Here is a 15,040-nt window from a genome sequence, read left to right as displayed (position 1 = left end):
AACCCGTATTTCAGATCAGTCACAGTGATGACGACCTATTTCTGACTGGATTCACGTTCAATGAGGTGTAGACCCTAGAGATGGAGGATTTTTGCCGAGACTTTGTGACCATGTCGTTTGACCAGCATGGCAACACAATGGTGCTCGATATGATGAGAAGCATGTCTTATTTACTCGGTATGGGGTTGGGGTGACGTCAGCACGGGCCCAGTGAGTTCATGGCTATCCCAAATCACGATATGCCATTCGGACTCGGATTCATCCCCACTGAGGCCAATTACAAATATATGGCATGATTGTGTAAGGAGAGGGCAAAGGCTCGACTGACTCATACATAATTTGATTATCATATTAGCCTATACACCATGAGTCTGGCAGACTACTTTGTGGGGGTTTCGGAGCCATAAATGCCTTCAGATGGAATCATTGGGAGACTTAGCACTACTTAGGAGGCTGAGCTACAACACCTCGTCTATCAGCTACAGTTGAGTGATGGAGCTCCAGGTACTTCGACATTTGCAGCAGCCGCCCCATCATCTCTAGATCGTATGAGCCTTATGACACTCTATTTCCCATATGAGATTGACGAGCACGGGACATTTGTCGAGATCGGAGACATAGTGGATGAAGCTATTCCGTATGACGAGTACATTGATGAGATGTTCGCGATGAGTCTGGACCAGATCGATGGGACAGTCCAGCCTGAGCATGCTTCACCATTTGACCTATTCGAGGTGTCCATCATCTAGGTTGTTGAGGGGATCCAAACTACTCCTACTCCGAAGTTTGCAGATGATGTTATAGTAGTTGCTAATTTGTTTAATGGCCCTATTGGCCCAGTTGAGGGAGCGTCCGACTTTGTGGACCCACCTCTTTCATTTGATATTTTCTCAGGATTTCTCTCCCGTTCTGACAATGTTCATGACTCTTCATTTATGGATTTGAGCATTTTCGAGTATCTGCTTGTCTCTTATGATATCACTTTATATGTACCTTCCTCACCCATATCACAGATATTTGATATAGACGATGAGATTGCACAACATGATTCAGATGATGACTCGTTGTCTGTTTCTGATTCAGACCCCATTGATCAGAGAGTTTCACCTACTACAGAGGTTGTTGATTTCGACACAGCATTCAGTGCCACCATCTCGTTTTAGTTTTAGCGTTCAGATCCATTGTTCACGGTCAGGCGTTCAGAGCCAGCATCTCTCCACGGTTCGACGTTCAGAGTCATCGTTCACAGTCAAGCATTCAGAGCCATTAGTCAGGTTGGCATTCAGATGACACCATATCTCCTTAGTTTTGGGTGTTCAGAGCCACCGTATTTTTTCAATTTCGGCGTTCAGAGCCACCATCTCTTCTCAGTTTCGGTATTTAGAGCCACCATTTTCTTAGTTTCAATGTTCAAAGCCACCATCTCTTCTCAGTTATTGATTACTACTCAAAAAGTGCTATTTGATAGCCTTTAATTAATCCTTTTAAACACTTTTGAGTAGTAGTTAGTGCCTTTTAACCCAATTAGCATGTTAAGGCCCCTTTCAATCAATTCTAATCAAAATGTGTAAGTTTTGGTGTTTTTGTTAGTATTTTGATCACCAAAGCATTATGAGATTGAGGAGAGTTATATGGAATCCTTGGAAAGCAATGGGAAGCTTAGAGGAATGAAGAATCAAAGCCTTGAAGCACTTTTGCCATAAGCAAATCCGGAATGCAAGGAAAAGCAAAGAGGAATCAGTCATGGAGCATTCTTGATGACAGTCACTGCAGCCACTTTTGGAGCACTTCCTGATGTCCAAATTATGCATATAATATGTCATTTGAAAGATTAGGAAGTCAACAATCCAATGCTTCAAACCGTGTGCAATTTGGAGCTGAAATGAGAAAGTTACAGCCTTTGGAAGGTGACTGCTCCAAGCTGAGAAGGATTTAGAAAAGTGCTGCGGAATCAGCCTTTTGTTGCGAGATATTTCGCAACACTTTTGCACAGTGCTATGGAGTTCCCCTGAAGCTTCACGCCGCGATGGAAGCCAAACACGCCAAGATGGAAGTCCACTTTGCAAAGGTGTTGAATCAGCTGGTTGCTATGAAGAAATTTCGCAGCCCTTCTTGTGCACCTGCGAAATCTCGCAGACCTCACTTGTCACCTGCGAAGTGGTCCTTAGTGCTTCCCGATATTTGTAACCGACACCAGGAGATATTTTTCATTAGATTTTTGTTGCCTAAATGCCCAAATTCTCCTTGTAAACCACCAGTGATAGAATTCCTTAGTTTTTAAGTTAGGAATTTGGCAAAAATATCTATGTAATAGCTGTAAGTGTAATTTTGGTTTAAAGGGAGCCCGAGGAGCCTGTTCTAAAGTGTGTTAGAGGTGTTGGATCCTTTGTACAGTTTTGGGAAGGAAGTAAAATACAGAGCACTTGCTCTGCTTTTCACATATATTTTTGTTTTCTCTTTCATTTTCATTTTCTTGCTAGCCAAACATTCTCTGAGATGTTTTCTCAGAGGATGAGAGGCTAGGTTCTTTGTCTCTTGGAGTGAAGAAAGCCGGGTAAGTTTCCACATGCACAAATTGGAAGTTTTGTTGTTTTAGTTGTTAATGAAAAGAAAGTGTGACCCGTTAATGGTGTTTGTCTTTTTAGTTAACTTAAAACTCCTTTAAATCACCTGGGCCAACACTTGGTAAGGCAAGTGATCTCCATCCATGGAGATTCACTAGTTTACCCTTGCGAGCCTCTGGGAGGTGACTTGAAGGTAGGATTTTCTAGAATAGCCAACACTTGATAAGCTTTTGGACTCTTAGGAGACATCCATTAGTTATCTCTTGCGAGCTTTTGACGGGTAATCCAAGGTTAAAGATCACCTTGAATGGCAAGTGCTAGGTGAGAGGTATGAGCCATTGCAAGTTGCATCAGTGAGAGGGATTTAGTGTTTGAACCCATTAATGGGAAGCATCTGTACAACACCGGTTGGAGAAGGAACTATATGTTAATTCTCTAATGCGAGGAAAAGAAACAAGTGACCGGAACTCTCCTTTTTGAATGAGGAATCCGAGCCCAGTGATCTAAACTCCAAGAAACCTTTTCTTTTCTAAGTAAAATCAGTTACTACTACTTTTGGTTAGCTTAAAACCTTTCTTTTTTTCATTCAAACATCTTTATGTTTTCCTTTAAAGTTAACCTTGAAATGAAAAGGCACCAATTCAGCTTTGAATTAATATCATTTGTGAAGTGAAAACCCATCCCAGTGAACGATCCTAGAGCCACTATGCTATAGTAGCTTTGTCTTTGCTACCCTAGTATATGGTGTAATAGGTTATAAATTTTGTTGATTAATCCCTCAATCAAGGAGCACCAGCTGGACATGAATCAGCTGAGACACCAATTAGGCATGAATCAAATGGCGCCGCTGCCGGGGATGGTGCCACTTTGTAGTGATATGATCTTTTGAGAACACTTGTGATCTTCATCACAAGTTTGGTGACTTTTCTTTTCTTTTTACTAACTGTTTTTAATTGTTCTTTTTCTTTATTTATGTTTTAGTTAACATTTCAGCTAGTTTTAGTTAGTCTTACTTTCTTTGAATTGTTTTTCTTTTGTTTTCTTTTGTGTTCTCTGTTTTTAATTCACAATTTGCTAGTTGTGCATGCCATATTGAATACGAGATAGCAGAGGAAGCCATGAACTTCATCAGTTATGTGGCTGAAGTTTCAAGAGAATGGGATGAACCAAATGCTAGAGATATGGGAAGAATGATGTCTCAACCTAAAGCTAAGGGTGAGATGTATATTTTAAATGATGGCATAGACATGAAGGCAGAGATTGCAGCTATGGAAAGGAGATTGGATGAGCTAGAAATGAAGAATATGCAACCAGTGCAAGCCATCTCTCAGACACCATTGCAAGCTATGCCTTGTGCCATTTGTCTATCTTATGAGCACTTGGTGGAAGAGTGTCCTATCATTCCAACGGAGAGGGAAATGTTTGGTGATTGCAACACCTACAATTCCAATTGGAGGGACCATTCAAAATTCTTTTGGAAATCACAGCCACCTCAGTACCAGCAACCTGCTCAAGTACCTCAGCAAGCCTCAAACCTTGACCAAGCTATGATGAATCTTAACAAGGTCATGGAAGACTTTGTTGAAGCTAACAAATCCATCAATGCTCAGCTCAGTCAAAGAAATGACTGTGTAGAGAAAAGATGGATGAAGTGCAAAATTATCTATCTCAGAAGATAGATAATCTCCAAGATTCAATCTCAAGGTTTGCCAACCTCAACACAGTGCAAGAGAAAGAAAACTCTCCTTCTCAACCTTATCAAAATTCCATGAGTATCCATGAAATGGAGGCTAAGGAGGGAAAATCTTCACAAAAGAGGGAAGTCAAAGAAGTGATCACTTTGAGTGGTAAAGAGGTTGATCTACCCACATGCAAGCTAGAGCATGAGGTTGAGAGTGAAACAGAGAAAGAAAAGAGGGAGGAAATTAAAGGAAAGAAAAAGGGGAAAAGCATAGAGAAAGATGACTATGATCTTAAATTGGATGAAGAACCACAGAGGATAGTCATCAAGGAAGAAATGAAGAAACACATGCATCCGTTTTTTCTCCAAGCTTTGTATGGCAAAAAGGGAATTGGTTTTGTTGCCATCATACTCAACAAGCCTCAAGTGAGAGATGCTAACTTCATATGGGATCCGGGCAAGCTAAATCAGGATCAAATTTTTTGATGGACTTAGTCTTTCTTAAGACTAACTAGTCCATAGCTTTTTGTTTTATTTATTACTTGTTTTAATTTTGATTTCAATGTTTTAATTTTGATTTCAATGCTTTAATTTTGATTTTAATGCTTTAATTCTAGTTTGTTTTGTTGTAATATAGGTTTTTGGATGATCAAAATCAAGAGGAATTGCAAAGGAAGAAATCGGAGCGAAAACAGAGCAAAAACAGAGCAAAAACAGGGGAAAAACAGGGGTCTGTGAAATTTCGCAGCCTCTGCGAAATCGGCCTTTTGCTGCGAAATCACTTCGCAACACTTTTTAGCCCTCTACGAACGATTTCGCAGCTGCGAAACCGGTCTTTGGCACACGAGTGCCACTTCGCAGCACAGGAGCCCCCATTTCGCAGCTGCGAAAGCGGCTGCGAAGCTCCAAAGCATGAAATCCTCCATTTCGCAGGGAAAGCTCCATTTGGAAGGGTGTTTTGCAGCTGCGAAACCACCTTTTGGCACACGAGTGCCACTCCGCAGCACAGGAACCCCAATTTCGCAGCTGCGAAGTGCTCTGCGAACCACTAAGGCGTAAAAAGCCCAATTCCGCAGCGATTCCTCAGCAATTTCTCCATTCCGCGGGTGTTTCGCAGCTGCGAAGTCACCTTTTGGCACACGAGTGCCATTCCGCGGTACAGTAACCCCAATTTCGCAGCTGCAAAGTGGGCTGCGAACCACCAAAGCATGAAAGATCCATTTCCGCAGGGAAAGCTCCAGTTCGCAGAGGATTTCGAAGCTGCGAACCCGATTTTTGACACAAGAGTCCATTTGGAAGCTCCGTACACTCATTTCGCAGCTGCAAAATGGCTACGAAACCTTCACACCTTAAAATCCTTCAGCGCGCACACCATGAACAGACATGTCACAGTCGTACCCTCATTTCGGCAACTATTGGACACATTTGGATCACTTTCTGAAGTTCATTTCATGCATACCATATATCGTTTGAAAGCTTGGGAAGTCAGAAGTCCATAGCTTCAAACGGTGCTCGATTTGGATTTGAAACGGAAAAGTTATTGCTGTTTGAAGATGACTGTGCAAACCATGAGCGGAAATGTCGCACCTCCATTTCGCTACTGTTGGAGACATTTTTGAAGCACTTCCTGGAGCTCAAATTATGCATACCATATCTCGTTTCAAAGCTTGGAAAGTCAGGAGTCCAGCGCTTCAAACGGTATGCAATTTGGAGGTAAAATGAAGAAGTTATGGCCTTTTGAAGACGAGCGCGCAAAGCTGAGCGGGAATTTCACAGTCGAGACGCCATTTGGAAGGGTGTTTCGCAGCTGCGAAACCACTTCTTGGCACACGAGTGCCATTTCGCAGCACAGTGACCCTCATTTCGCAGCTGCGAAATGGGCTGCGAAAATTTTTTCCTTCTTTTCATCACTTTTGGGCTACGAAATCACCTACAAGCTTCAAAATGGCTGCGATATCACCACCAAAAGTCGAAATGGCCTTCAATTGTGAAATTGACTTGCAAAATGGAGGGAAGTTTGCAAAAACACCTTGCAAAGCTAAGTGAAGTTGCTAAAATGCCAACAGAGCCCCACGCACCAGCTGAGTACCCTCTGGAACTCATGAACAACCACTTTTCTCCATTTCAGCAATGGTCAAGACTAGAGAACAGGCCCGCGCACCCTGAGATCACACATAAAGCCTCTCATTCCATTTCTACCTCCTTAAACCATCAAATCCCATAGCTACCAACTGAGAGCTCCAGTTGAGGAGACTATGCCACCTAAGGAGACTACCAAAGCAGAGGTTGAAGTTCTGATCCAACCCACTCAAGAGGCCACCACAGATGCATCAGCTCCACATGACCTTACCATTACTTGATCATCTCTTTACTTGTTATCTTTATATATTATACATAGCTCCATGTTATGATGCTTTATATTCTGGGATTGGAGGTATCCATTGATCATATCTTATATTCTACTTTCTCAGAATCATATATAGACATCATTTCTTGTTTAAACTTGGCATTTTTCTATTTTCTCTACTCACTAACTCTTATGTTTTCTTTGAAACATGTGGTTTCTCCTACATGACTCAGACTCCATGTCACTCAAGAGGTACCACTTCCTCCCTATTTTTTAATCGCTTTTGTCACATTGAGGACAATGTTCAGCTTGGTTGGGGGGAGAAGAGTTGAGGAAGTAAGTATTGCTATTAATGCTAAGTTATTTTGGTAATTTAGTTGCTTTTTGCTAAATTTTTAAAATTTTTAAGTTTTTATTCTACTTTCCATGGTTATTAAGGAAAAATTTTCAAAATGAAAAGGGAGAAATTGAATTTTTGTCTTTTTACTTGACTTAGAGTTTGTATTATGCTTACTAAAGTTGATGAATTGTTGAAACATCTATTGAATTCAACCTTAGTTCTTCCACTTTAAGCTATCCACACACTGTACACACTAGGTTCCGAGTATAAGATGAAAAACTATTTCCCTCTTGACTTAGGAAAATTTTAGACTTGGTACCTTTGACCTCATTTAATAGTGTTGGGACACCTTATAAAAGGCCAATGAGTCTTTGAAAAAAAAAAAAAAAAAGAAAAATGTTTGCTTACCTTGAAACCCGAGCAAGGTCTGAAAGGGTATATGGTGAAAATCTTTAAAACCTGGTGCCCTAAGCCTTAATTGGTTGGGAGTCACCGACCTCAATGCTCGTTACATGGGTGGATAGGTGGAGTTTAGCATACTGTAGGTGCTTGGGTATTAAAATTCATTCTCAAAAGTCCGGGGTAAAATCCGAGGAGTTAGTGGTTGAAAGATCCTTAAAACTTGATGCCCTAAACCTTAATTGGTTGGGAGTCATCGATGGACCCCCGTTACATGGACAATTTAGAAAAAGAATACCTTTAAGCTTTGTACTCCTACAATGAAAAAAATTGTGAAAAAAGAGGTGCGTTCTTAGCCTATTGGAGGTTGATTAGTTTGCTAAACTTTGAAAAAGAACTAGGTTGAGGGGAGAGATTAGTTTGACATACTATATCCGGAAACTAATAAGTAACACATAGATTTTTGTGGAAGAGTAAGGTTTGGTCCTTTGGAAGTGGAAATTATTTTGAAGCTTAAATTTGCATAATGCATTCTCTTTAAGAATTGTGATTAGACAAATTATTTGATAACTCCTATTGAAGTTTAAGTTTTATTTCTTTCATGTTCCATGTGAGAGTTAGATCATCATGTCGCTTGAAAATTGTTTTTTGATCAGCATGATGTTGTAAATTATGGTACTTTTATTTTATTTTTCTCTCCTTCATTGCTAAGGGACTAGCAATATGTCGGTTGGGGGGAGTGATTACTACTCAAAAAGTGCTATTTGATAGCCTTTAATTAATCCTTTTAAACACTTTTGAGTAGTAGTTAGTGCCTTTTAACCCAATTAGCATGTTAAGGCCCCTTTCAATCAATTCTAATCAAAATGTGTAAGTTTTGGTGTTTTTGTTAGTATTTTGATCACCAAAGCATTATGAGATTGAGGAGAGTTATATGGAATCCTTGGAAAGCAATGGGAAGCTTAGAGGAATGAAGAATCAAAGCCTTGAAGCACTTTTGCCATAAGCAAATCCGGAATGCAAGGAAAAGCAAAGAGGAATCAGTCATGGAGCATTCTTGATGACAGTCACTGCAGCCACTTTTGGAGCACTTCCTGATGTCCAAATTATGCATATAATATGTCATTTGAAAGATTAGGAAGTCAACAATCCAATGCTTCAAACCGTGTGCAATTTGGAGCTGAAATGAGAAAGTTACAGCCTTTGGAAGGTGACTGCTCCAAGCTGAGAAGGATTTAGAAAAGTGCTGCGGAATCAGCCTTTTGTTGCGAGATATTTCGCAACACTTTTGCACAGTGCTATGGAGTTCCCCTGAAGCTTCACGCCGCGATGGAAGCCAAACACGCCAAGATGGAAGTCCACTTTGCAAAGGTGTTGAATCAGCTGGTTGCTATGAAGAAATTTCGCAGCCCTTCTTGTGCACCTGCGAAATCTCGCAGACCTCACTTGTCACCTGCGAAGTGGTCCTTAGTGCTTCCCGATATTTGTAACCGACACCAGGAGATATTTTTCATTAGATTTTTGTTGCCTAAATGCCCAAATTCTCCTTGTAAACCACCAGTGATAGAATTCCTTAGTTTTTAAGTTAGGAATTTGGCAAAAATATCTATGTAATAGCTGTAAGTGTAATTTTGGTTTAAAGGGAGCCCGAGGAGCCTGTTCTAAAGTGTGTTAGAGGTGTTGGATCCTTTGTACAGTTTTGGGAAGGAAGTAAAATACAGAGCACTTGCTCTGCTTTTCACATATATTTTTGTTTTCTCTTTCATTTTCATTTTCTTGCTAGCCAAACATTCTCTGAGATGTTTTCTCAGAGGATGAGAGGCTAGGTTCTTTGTCTCTTGGAGTGAAGAAAGCCGGGTAAGTTTCCACATGCACAAATTGGAAGTTTTGTTGTTTTAGTTGTTAATGAAAAGAAAGTGTGACCCGTTAATGGTGTTTGTCTTTTTAGTTAACTTAAAACTCCTTTAAATCACCTGGGCCAACACTTGGTAAGGCAAGTGATCTCCATCCATGGAGATTCACTAGTTTACCCCTTGCGAGCCTCTGGGAGGTGACTTGAAGGTAGGATTTTCTAGAATTGGTACCCTATGTAGCCAACACTTGATAAGCTTTTGGACTCTTAGGAGACATCCATTAGTTATCTCTTGCGAGCTTTTGACGGGTAATCCAAGGTTAAAGATCACCTTGAATGGCAAGTGCTAGGTGAGAGGTATGAGCCATTGCAAGTTGCATCAGTGAGAGGGATTTAGTGTTTGAACCCATTAATGGGAAGCATCTGTACAACACCGGTTGGAGAAGGAACTATATGTTAATTCTCTAATGCGAGGAAAAGAAACAAGTGACCGGAACTCTCCTTTTTGAATGAGGAATCCGAGCCCAGTGATCTAAACTCCAAGAAACCTTTTCTTTTCTAAGTAAAATCAGTTACTACTACTTTTGGTTAGCTTAAAACCTTTCTTTTTTTCATTCAAACATCTTTATGTTTCCTTTAAAGTTAACCTTGAAATGAAAAGGCACCAATTCAGCTTTGAATTAATATCATTTGTGAAGTGAAAACCCATCCCAGTGAACGATCCTAGAGCCACTATGCTATAGTAGCTTTGTCTTTGCTACCCTAGTATATGGTGTAATAGGTTATAAATTTTGTTGATTAATCCCTCAATCAAGGAGCACCAGCTGGACATGAATCAGCTGAGACACCAATTAGGCATGAATCAGTTATAGGCGTTCAGAGTCACCGTCTTCTCAGTTTAGGTGTTCAGAGCCACCATCTCTTCTCAATTTCGGCGTTCAGAGCCATCGGTCACATTCAGGCATTCAGAGCCACCATCTCTTCTCAGTTGGGCGTTCAGAGCCACGTCTTCATTTCGACGTTCAAAGCCCTCATTTTCTTCAATTTGGCGTTCAAAGCCACATCTTCAATTGGGCGTTCAGAGCCACAATTTCTTCTCAGTTTGGGCGTTCAGAGTCACCATCTCTTCTCAGTTTCAGTGTCTAGAGCCACCACCATATTCTCAGTTCGGGCGTCCAAAGCCACCATCTTCTCAATTTCGGCGTTCAAAGCCACCACCATTTTCTTAGTTAGAGCATTCAGAGCCATCATCTTCTCGGTTTTGGCGTTCAGATCCACCATCTCTTCTCAGTTTTGACGTTTAAAGCCACTACCATCTTCTTAGTTTGGACATTCAGAGCCACCATCTTTTCAGCTTGGGCGTTCAAAGCCATCTCTTCTCAATTTTGGCGTTCAGAACCACCACCATCTTCTTAGTTTAGGCGTTTAGAGTCATCATCTCTTCTCAGTTTAGGTGTTCAAAGCCACCATCTCTTCTCAATTTCGGCGTTTAGAGTCACCACCATTTTCTCAGCTTAGGTGTTTAGAGCCACCATCTCTTCTCAGTTTCGGCGTTTAGAGCCACTATCTTCTCTTCAGTTTGGTGTTCAGAGCCTTCATCTTCTTCAGTTTGGTGTTCAGAGCAGCATCTTCAGCTTGGTGTTCAGAGTCACTATCTCTCCATGGTTTGGCATTCAGAGCCACATTCCTAGTATTTAGAGTTCCTAGCATTTAAAGTTGTCTTTCTCTTTTAGTTCGGTGTTTAGAGCCACATTGCTAGCATTTAGGATTGCCATTTTTTTTTTAGTTTAGCATTCAGAGTCATTCATACTATTTAGAGTCACTTTCATCAATTTTAGGCGTTCAGAGTCGTGTCTTCAGTTTGACATTTAGAGCCACCATCTTCCCTTAGTTTTGGCGTTCAGAGCTGTCGTGCATACTCATTCAAACATTAAGAGTCACCATTTTTTCTCCTTTTAGCGTTTAGAATTGCTTTTCCTCAGTCTTGTCATTCATAGTCATGGCTCATGGCATTCATATTTACTGGCATTGCGCATCTTACTTTCACAATTTTACATTCGTCATCAGTTTTCCTCACCTCTTTACCTTATGCTTATCGCTTATTCATCATGTTCTTCCAGACTTCCCTTTCTACTACACATGACATAGTCCTTTGAGTTCACAACACATATTTCGGTCATGTTGTCTTTGATATGTTTTTTTCGAGTCACTTTTGGAGACGTCTTAGAGGGAGTTCAGATCCTTAGCGTGACTTCAAAGGCACTTTGAGATATCCACTTTTCTCTTAGGATTTTAGAGCATTTTTTGTTCATCTATTGGTTTGGGTGAGTTTGTGTTCTACTTCGATACCTTTAGGGGTCTTTCTTTTTTTCTTCGGTAGAGTTCACTTCGTTATACTCATCATTCACACTCTCATTTAATTTTGATGTTCACATTCTTTGTACTTGCAAACTCTACTAAAGAGAGGCATATTTGTAGACCCCTTTTAAAAAACAAATGTTATTAATTTTTTTTTTTATTGCTTTTATAGCATTAGAATGATGTTTTCTTACCACCCGGAGGAACTGGCGACGCCTTGAGCGAGTGGGGGACCGACTTCCATGAAGCTTCATGCATAGGATGTGTGGCCTTGGACGTGACCACCCCGCCATGGTGGTGGTTGAAACTTCAAATGATGATCTGGTCTGAATAGGGAGTGGGTGGAAGGTTGGCATGAGAAGGAAATATTGAGGTAATATCTGGGGAAGGATCTGAAGAGGAAATAGGGAGTTTTACAGAGATAGCTGGAGAAGGGAGGAGATCTCGGTGTTTCGGGAAAGGAATGAGTGCTTGAAGACGTGTAGAGCTTGCTCGAGAGCAGTCTCACCAAGTATGTTTGATGTTTCTAATTTCTTTTAGGCTGCTCATAGGCTTGCCATTACTGATTTTTATTTTATCATTCATGCCAGATTCAGATTGAGATTATTGAGGCTCTATTATTGTTTGCTCTATTTCATACTGTCTCCATCTCGCTTTGAATCTACTAGTGTGTTTTTTTTTTTCCATCAGTTCCCATTCTTCATACCCATATAACCTTATCACCACGACACACCTATCCCATTCAACTCACCACCTTCCCATCTACACCACCTAGCTCGTTTTTGGCTCACTCCATTCACCTTCCCATGCCAATGAATTTCCATGTGTATGGCCACCCTTATCTCTCTACACTCTTCATACCTACCAAACCCAACCCCAACCCCACACCCACCACATTTAAATCAAACCCGACATTATACTCACCACATTCCTTCATACTTACCGAATCTATACATTGCCTTCCACCATTCCTGACATTTACACCTCACTACAAACACCACCAAGCCACCAATGGATGGAGAGAGGGAGGGGGTCGTGAAGAAAAGAGTTGTTTCAGGACGCCAAACAATGGATGCAGGTGGTCAAATGTCTACTCCTCCCAATGCCAAAAAAAAAAAAAATCAAAAGTTGACATTTGTCCAACGAGCTTCCCACTTGAAACCCCAATTCACACTTAGGCAGCTCAAGAAAGCCATTTCCCCACATTGTTTCCAACGATCTATTCTCCGCTCATTCTCCTATGTGGTTTACGTCCTCACATGGGCATCTCTCTTATATTATATTGCTACCAATTATTTCCACCTCCTTCCTCATCATCTCTCCTGTTTGGCCTGGCCAATTTATTTGGCCTTCCAAGGTTGCATCTTAATTGGCATTTGGGTCATAGCACATGAATGTGACCACCATGCCTTTAGTGACTACCAATGGCTTGATGATACTATTGGCCTCATCCTACATTCTTCTCTCCTTGTCCCTTACTTCTCTTAGAAATATAGCCATCATCGCCATCATTCTAATACTGGTTCTCTCGAGAAGGATGAAGCCTTTGTCCCTAAAACCAAATCCAAACTTGGATGGTACTCCAAATACTTGAACAATCCACTTGGTCGATTCATCACACTCACCATTCAACTCACTCTAGGCTGGCCTTTGTACCTAATGTTCAACGTTTCGGGCAGGCTCTACAGTAGATTTGCTTGCCCTATGATCCACATGGTTCAATCTACTCAAATCGTGAGCGATTACAAATACGCATTTCAGATGCTGGTGTTCTTGCCATCACATATGAACTCTACCGTCTTGCAGTATTAAAAGGTCTCACATGGGTTTTGTGTGTTTATGGATGTCTCTTGCTGATTGTGAATGGATTTCTGGTGCTGATAACATATTTGCAGCATACCCACCCGTCTCTGCCACATTATCATTTCTTCATACGAATCTCAACCATTCCAACAGAGAGCAATCCCACCTACATCCCGGGCCCACGTGTATAACCTCATTTCGCATGGCCACCTTCCTAGGCCCATTGTCACAGCCCGTAACTTCATGCATGCCTTAAAAAAAATCTTATTTTCGAATGATTTTAATTCTTCAATTTTTCTCTCTTGATTTTAAATAAATCCAATTTTAATAAATCAATTCCTACCATTTTCCACTAGACATGCATCTTTAGTTTTATTATTTTTTTTGTTTTATTATTATTATTATTATTATTATTATTATTATTATTATTATTATTATATTTATTTTTAAATTACATTTTCAAATAATTCTTCAAAATTCCATTTTTTTAAATTTAATTTTCCAACTTCCATTCTTAAATAATTTTTCGAAATTCGGATTCTCAAATTTAATTTTTAAAACTTCATTTTTTAAATAATTCTTCAAATTTCCGATTTCCAAATTTAATTTCCAATTTCTAAAATTCCAATTTTCACATTTATTTATTTAATCATTATTATTTTCGTTATTATTATTATTCTATTTATTTATTTATTTTAAAATTTTTCATCCTTAAACAATTTTTTTTTTTAAATTCCGATTTCTAAATTTAATTCCCAATTTCCAAAATTCCAATTTTCACATTTATTTATTTATTTATTATTATTATTATTATTATTATCATTTTATTTATTTATTTTTTAAAAAAAAATTCCACCTTTGAATAATTTCCAAGATTCCAATTTTTATACTTTAATATTCATAGGTTCTACTTCTCAAACAATTTTCAAAATCCTAATTTCTTTCAAATTTATTTTCCAAAATTCTAATTCTTAAATTTAATTCTTAAGACTCCAATTTTCAAGTAATCTTCGAGATTCCAATTTTCAAATAAATTTCAAAAATCCAGTTTTTTCTCTAACATCTTTAATTTCACTCTAGTTTTCAAATAATCTTCTATTTCTCTTAATTTTACATAAGCAATAATGTTTTTTTCTCATAATTCTAAAACAATGGAATTTATGAGACCAATTCATGCAAAATCATTTGGGCCTTAGTGGGGGCCCTACATATGAGTTTTCTCTTCTGATTGTCAATGGTTATGCTTAATCAATATTGTCCGATATTTGTTTTGTTCTTTGATATGCATGTGATATATTTTGTATTCATTATTGCACACAAACCTTGTTTTTTTATAACGTTTTATTGCTTACTGTCAATGTACGGTCTCACTCTCACTTTGTTTATTCTTATGCATGATTCATTTTAGTATTTGATCATTTTCATTGGTATCCATTGATTTCCTTATCAATTGTCACATTTGTTTTACTTTATTTAGTAAAAACCTTATTATAGGGCTTAGAGGGGTGTTACGACTCACCACCATACGTTCCCAATAGGTAACCTGACCTCCAAACTCAACTTTGGTTTTTGACAGACCTGTTTTTTCTTCAGGAGTCACACTAATGGTTTTTCTTTCTTATTTTGTTTTTTCCTTTAAAAATAAAATAAAAATAAGTGACAACTCCAAGTCTTTTTCTAAAAATCAAAATTTTCA

The 15,040-nt window shown here is 39.2% G+C and overlaps 1 pseudogene; it reads left to right on the top strand.

Moving 5' to 3' along the window:
• The first annotated feature begins 12,609 nt into the window (after positions 1-12,609).
• LOC117920637 lies at positions 12,610-13,535 on the top strand (annotated as a pseudogene).
• The last annotated feature ends 1,505 nt before the right edge of the window (positions 13,536-15,040 follow it).

The sequence above is a fragment of the Vitis riparia genome, chromosome 8 (assembly GCF_004353265.1).
Source record: "Vitis riparia cultivar Riparia Gloire de Montpellier isolate 1030 chromosome 8, EGFV_Vit.rip_1.0, whole genome shotgun sequence".
NCBI lineage: Eukaryota > Viridiplantae > Streptophyta > Magnoliopsida > Vitales > Vitaceae > Vitis > Vitis riparia.
Note: the sequence above shows the minus strand (reverse complement) of the source record. Positions and strands in the feature narration are given on the sequence as shown.